This window comes from Alligator sinensis, unplaced genomic scaffold (genome assembly GCF_000455745.1).
Source record: "Alligator sinensis unplaced genomic scaffold, ASM45574v1 scaffold527_1, whole genome shotgun sequence".
Lineage (NCBI taxonomy): Eukaryota > Metazoa > Chordata > Crocodylia > Alligatoridae > Alligator > Alligator sinensis.
This window is the reverse complement of record NW_005841958.1, coordinates 2,146,539-2,152,745: the sequence shown is the minus strand read 5'-3', so window position 1 is coordinate 2,152,745 and position 6,207 is coordinate 2,146,539. Positions and strand designations below refer to the sequence as shown.

Genomic DNA, 6,207 nt, shown 5'->3' with positions numbered 1-6,207 from the left:
GAAAGAAACACATGATTTAAGCAAGCGGCATGAAAGCCCAGAGAGCAAACATTCCTCTGAGATGTGTTTAAAGCGATCGCTGTGTTTTAGTTTTAAAAAGCCACTTCTGTAGACCCAATGTGTATGAGTCACTGATCTCAGGGGTTGAGTGCAGAAGGAATGCAGGGCCAGGCTCAGTGCTTGCAAAAACTAGAATCACTAAAGGAGTCACTATTCTTTGTAGGAGCCTGGATATTACCACGATAAGGGCACAAGTAGAAAAAAACTACAGAGGAAAAATGACATTTGCTCACTGCAGAATCTCCAGCCAGTAGGAGGTTTGCACTGAGAAAGACAGTAGGATGCAACTAGTAGGCCTTGATCCTGCCATCTCAAGCCAACTTGATAATTACTGCATAACTAGTAAAAGGAGTGAGAGGTCACAAATGCCAAGCCCCCTACTACTGATTTGGCTAGTCCCACCTCCAGTAAAAGTCCTTTAATAGAAAGACAGAGCATTGCACCTGCTGACAGCTGGGGACAGAAGCCAAAGCCTTAGAGGACATGCATGAAGATCCCAAGTTGTTGTAGACTATATTGCACTGCATTTCTCTTACATGGAGGGAACACGCACACAGCTTCCTTTTTTTTTTTTAATCATCTTTATTGAAATAAAAAGCAAGGGGGAAAAAAATCCCCTCCAAACCAAAAGGGTTATGGAAAAAGATTTCATTTACTTTAATGCCATGCACTACTTTGGTTTGGAATCTCTAAAAGGCACATTAAATGGTATCTCACAGGCTGCAAATCAAGTGCTAATTAAAACTGCATTAACCCTAATGGATTGGAAAGAGGGAATCTAATTTAGAAAACTTGTGTTTGCTCAAAGCAGGCTGGAATAACAAAGTATGCCACAGTTCTGCTCACATGCACTCACCTAAACACATGCTTTACTAGATCAACTTGACAGGAAAAGTTTAAAGGGGATGATACTTCTTTCATACTGTTCCTGATAGACTAGATTCAGTAGCTTTAAGATGCATGTGCTCACACTCCAATACAAGTCTGAAATGTGCTGGTGCTAATCAGTGTCACAGGTGCTCGTAATAGTCCACCTAATTACTTCATTATTTTTTGCCACTCCACAGCCCAGTTTGTATTTACTGTACAATATATAGTTCTTACCACCACTTACGGGGAAGATTTCAACCATTCCGTAAATTCTCTCTTGGTTAGGACAAGTATTGTCTTGTTTTCCTTGATTTCCCAGGTGGGCGAGAGGAAAGCATCAATGCAGAATCTAATTAATGACAATAGGTCCTAGAAGCAGGAGTGATAAATGATCCCTTGTTTTTGAAAAACAAACAGATTTCTTTTCCGTGTCATTGTTTCTTTTTAGACCCTAATACACAGCCCCAAGATGGGAAAACACCTCCGTGCTTCTCCAGTACTGCACCCACACTAAATACAGCAGAACCTGGGTTCGCATTGTTGTGGGGGAAGCGGAGCTATAAGTAGCCCCCTGAGGCTTGTTGTCCTAATGAATACCAGACCACAAATTAATGAAGTAGGTTTTGGAAAAACATTGTGATTTTTAGCCACTCAAGCATCGGTAAATCTGCTAGAAGTCAAGACAGCTGTTTGTCGCTTGTTAAAATGTTGATTGTTTACAAATTAGATTTTTTTCCTCTGAAAAAACAGCACCTACCAGCCTGGGATTGTCACTCATCACAAAGAAAGGGTGCTTCCTTTGCTGCAGGAGACAGGCGAGCGATCGGGAATCTATTGCGAGTAAGCTCAGGTTTGTTTTTCTCCTTTCATCAGAAGCATTCATTTCTTCCCCCCAAACTTCCCTGCTTAGGTTTTTGTCCACCTTGTCTTGCATTTTTATTTACAGTCAAAATCCATTCACTTGTAAGGCATACCAAATCAGAATTGGGGGGTGGCATAGGACAGGATTAAGAAGGGAAACTACAAATTACATACGGGTTTTTGTAGGGGTTTTTCTTTTTTTAACCTTTTGCACGCAAAAGGTATTTGGCAGTGTGACATTTAGTGTCATCTGTAATTAAGAACTTTGTTTGCAAGAGTAAAGAGGCTACAAAGTATCGTGTTTTCGAGCTAGCCTATTTCTTCTCTCCAACAACTATAAAACTCACCCAAACTGCTCATGGATTGCCTCAGCTTGGCAATCAAGGCCCATACCTAAAGTAGCTGGCAGCTTCCTGTGTCTTAATCTTCCTGTTTGTAGAATAAGCTGCAATTTGTTTTCATTGACCCGTGGCATCACTTCTTGAATCTAGGGTTACCTTAATGAACCAAAACATATGAGAGTCATAAAATTCCTTTTTAAGTCCTCTGCTGCTATCCCCTTTCCTATTCCATTGCTCCTTCAGCATCAGGGCAGTAGGTAAGAGTGGCACAAATCATCCGTCTATGCACAAGGGAGCAAGACTAAAAGAAACCATGTTGCAATGACAACCGTGCCGTTTCACTTAATGACTGGTCAAGATCCTACTTGGAGATTGTACCCCTTTCCTTCTCTTGATGCTGGTTGCTCCAAAGGAGCAAATCCCTGTTTGCCTTGCCGGTCGTGAGGTGGAGCTTATTTCCGTAAGAGCTGGATTCATGACTCAAGTTAAGTGCACCATAAATCATGCTGTGCTCCACCAGCACCACCAATTTCCTGGTTGCAAATTAACGTGTTGCATCATTTCCACAGGCTGTTTTGACCTGAAGTTTAACAAGGACCTCAGATATCTGAGGTTTAAGTCAGTCAGCAAGCATCTGCGGTGTGTGTCCCTTTATTTGGCACAGTGCTTCCAAACCCTTTCTTCAGCATGATCCCATTTATGACCCCATTTCCTCAGCATGGCCCCACACTCTCAACTCGCAGCCCCCTACCCCGCCAGGTGCCCCTTGCCCACAGCCCCCTGGCCCTGCTGGTGCCCCTCACTCCCAATCCGCAGCCCCCTCGTCCCTGCTGGTGCCCCTCCCTCCTGATCTGGAAAGAGAACACTACTTTAAGCTGCGGCACCCTGGTAGTGGGTCGGTTTTTGCTTAAACCACAAACAGGTATCTCAGAAGCATTACAGGAAAGGAGATCTTTTGGCCAAAGCTTTGTACCAAGGCCTTGAGGGGATACGAGTTCCTTCCTTGGCTCTGGCACAGACCTTGAGTAAGTCCCTTATACACTCTGTGCCTTGGCTATAACAAGGGGAGAATAGTTCCTCTCACCATCTGTGTAGCTTGCAGATCTTTAGGGCCAGGAGCTTATGGACAGCATCTAGTGCAGTTCAGTCCCAGTCTAAATGCTACAAGTATTCCCCTGCAAAAACTCAACATACGTTGAATAGAGAAAGAGAGGAAAAAAAGAACAATTTTCATTCTCTTGAAGCTCTATATACTAACAAGTCTCATTTTATCTTATACCCTAGTGTTACCCCATAGATTTTAACTCATCAGAACAATCACCTTGAGCCTTGACTCTCACCACTGTCTCTAAGCTGTGGTGAAGAGGGATGCCTGCTGGGAGTCATTCGCAGTTCTGCCCTTTGTCCTTCCTGAACTGGTTGAAATGTGTGCAGCAGGGACCTGTTCTAACTTCTGCCTAAAACAAATGTCATCCCAGTGGAGAATGAGCCCATGTGTCACTCTGTCGCCTTACATACACCAGGTCTATAACATACTCCTACCCTGGTCTTAAACTGGACCAGGGGAAGTAGCAAGAGCTCCGACTCCAAGGAGTTCTCCAAAAATTATCTCCGCTCTTTTAAAACCGTCCAGGCTATGTCACCAACTGGAGAATCTCTCTGTGTGTCCTCGATCTTTGTGTACAGCATCGCACATGGGATACTGCAGACAAATATTAAGTAGCACCATTGAACGGGAGTGTAACTATATTACTTCATACTGCTACTACTACAGTTAGATTAATCTGTTTAGGACCATGTTCTGCGTACATTTTGAAGATGTATAGTCTGTAGGAGATGTCCTGGCTTTAGCCCTCTCACTTTAGCATGAGGAGCAAGTACCAGATACTACTGGCACAGTGCAGGAGGATGCGCCAATAGGGGGTGTGTGTGTGTGTACAAGTCAAACTCACCAATAGATTTCTAAATGGTAGGGGTAGAACACAACTGACTTACATTAATCTTTTTCAGCTGTCCAGAGAAGGGGCCCAGAGAGCAGAATTTTAAACACCTGAAAGAACATGTAGGAGCCCAAAGGAATTTACAGAAGTCCAACTGAAATACATCCCAAGAAACCTCTACAATTTGGTCATATACAAAGAAGCCGAGTTATGCAAAGCTGAAATGGAGCCTTGCCCTAGTTTAAAGCATCCATAGGTCCCTAGAATATCTGTGGCTGCAGGCTCAATAAAAAAATAGTCATTAACAAAGAAAGCAAAACGTTTAAAATTGCATGAGACAACTGGGAGTTCTTAAGAACAGTGCTTGCCAGTAGTGTCGTGCTTTTCAAAGCACCATGCAAAAATTAATTAATTAGTACATAGATAAGCCTCCTTGTTCAAATGTACCATGACTGTTCAATATATATGGACCAATACGTTCAACATATCTTAGGAATGTCCGTCACTTTGTTCTAAAATTCCAGAAGGTGAGAGAAGTACCATTTACCAAATACTGTTCACCTGAGGCTTTCAAAACCTGCCTTACCTTCAGGGAATTTCCTATCTTGAATGGCAAGTTCCCTCCTTGAAGAGCAGGTGTAATTTCTGAAAGTTCTTGAGACAAATAAACTAGGAAACATTTATCATTATGATTGCACTTGCTGTACCTGCACCCACTACTGCCACAGACTGACTGTAAAGCTGCAGTGTGTCTGACACCGGGTGGAAGGTAATTTGGTGCAACATAGAAAATGGAGGCATAAAAACCTGTCTCTAACCAGGTTTTTTTGTTAAAGATAGCCTAGCCAGAATTGTGTTTTGTGGAAACCCGGCAATCAGGTTTGCAGAGCAAGAACAAAAATGTGCTTGGATCCAGACATCATTTGATCTAAACTACCCACATTCAGAAGGATTCAGGCTCTCAGTTTAGTCTATTTGTATTTAATACCAGTTTCATACTCACTCTATTGTCAACATACCATATTGAAAAAGTATATCAGCCTCAATGCCCCACCCAAATCATGACATTAGTTTAAAATGCATGAGATTTAAAAAGACTTTGAATGTTTTATTTGCTTTCTGGATTTTAAGCGAATAAAATTCAATGTTTTCAAGTTTTTTTCTACAATCGTGCGGGATTTGTTGTTCACTTTTACAATGGATGCATACCATTTGTGGCAGACAACTGCTGTGACTGGTCCAGGACCCACGCTGCACATAGTGTGCACCCTGGAGCAGCCAGGGGTGGGGTGGAGATGCACGGTGTAACATGGGTCCTGGCCCATACTGGCCGGGGCAGGCACTGAAGGCTGGATAATGGAGCCCCATGACCCAGACCAATCCATAGGCCATATCTTTGACACCCCTGCCTTAGAACAATTGTTCAAAGATGCATGTAAAAGCTAAAAACATCAAAAGTGGCCGGTGATTTTTGAGCGTATGAGGCTATGCACCCAAAAACCATGGGTGTCAAGATACCTAGCTACTTCTGAAAATGCAGATCATGTAATATAAAACACCCATTTTGATTGCTAGACACTTCCAGGGATCCAAAGCGCTTGCATATGCCTTCTGGGAACAGAAGAGTTAATTAAATTACCTTGTATTTAGTATTAATCTTTTTTTTTCCCAGGCTTGTCAGGTAGCAGACAACAAGCCTAGACTTGACTCTGAACATCAGCTTTGTGCTAGCATAGTCTTGTGGGTAAGCTAATGTAATATTAATTGAATTGACATCTCTGTTGAGATCAGTTACAAATGCAGTATCTGAGTTATTTAACAGTTGGCAGTTTGAGAACTGGAGCCAGGTTCTGATCATCAACACAGGCTTGGTTCACTGGCTTGGCAGGCAGTTCATCCATGCCGATAGGTAGCAGAAGTGAGGTGGGATTCAAATATTTTTGTGCAGCGCAGGCACAGATGAAAAGTTATCTTTTTTAGCTTAGTAACTTCTTTGAGGTTAGAGACCAATTAAGCATTCCCATTCAGTCTTAAATCCACTCTCCTTCCGCCTGGATTAAGATTTTCCATGAATGATGATAAACAGAGGAAAAAATTCTCCTGAACATCTTCCACAACCTGATCAAAGTATGTCC

General features: G+C 42.5%; 1 long non-coding RNA gene across 1 annotated transcript; it reads left to right on the top strand.

The window, feature by feature from the left end:
• Positions 1 to 1,386: 1,386 nt before the first annotated feature.
• On the top strand, positions 1,387 to 5,150 carry LOC112549765. Its single transcript, XR_003093277.1, has 3 exons — positions 1,387 to 1,546; positions 1,681 to 1,780; positions 4,143 to 5,150. It is a non-coding gene; the product is annotated as an uncharacterized LOC112549765 (long non-coding RNA).
• Positions 5,151 to 6,207: the final 1,057 nt, after the last annotated feature.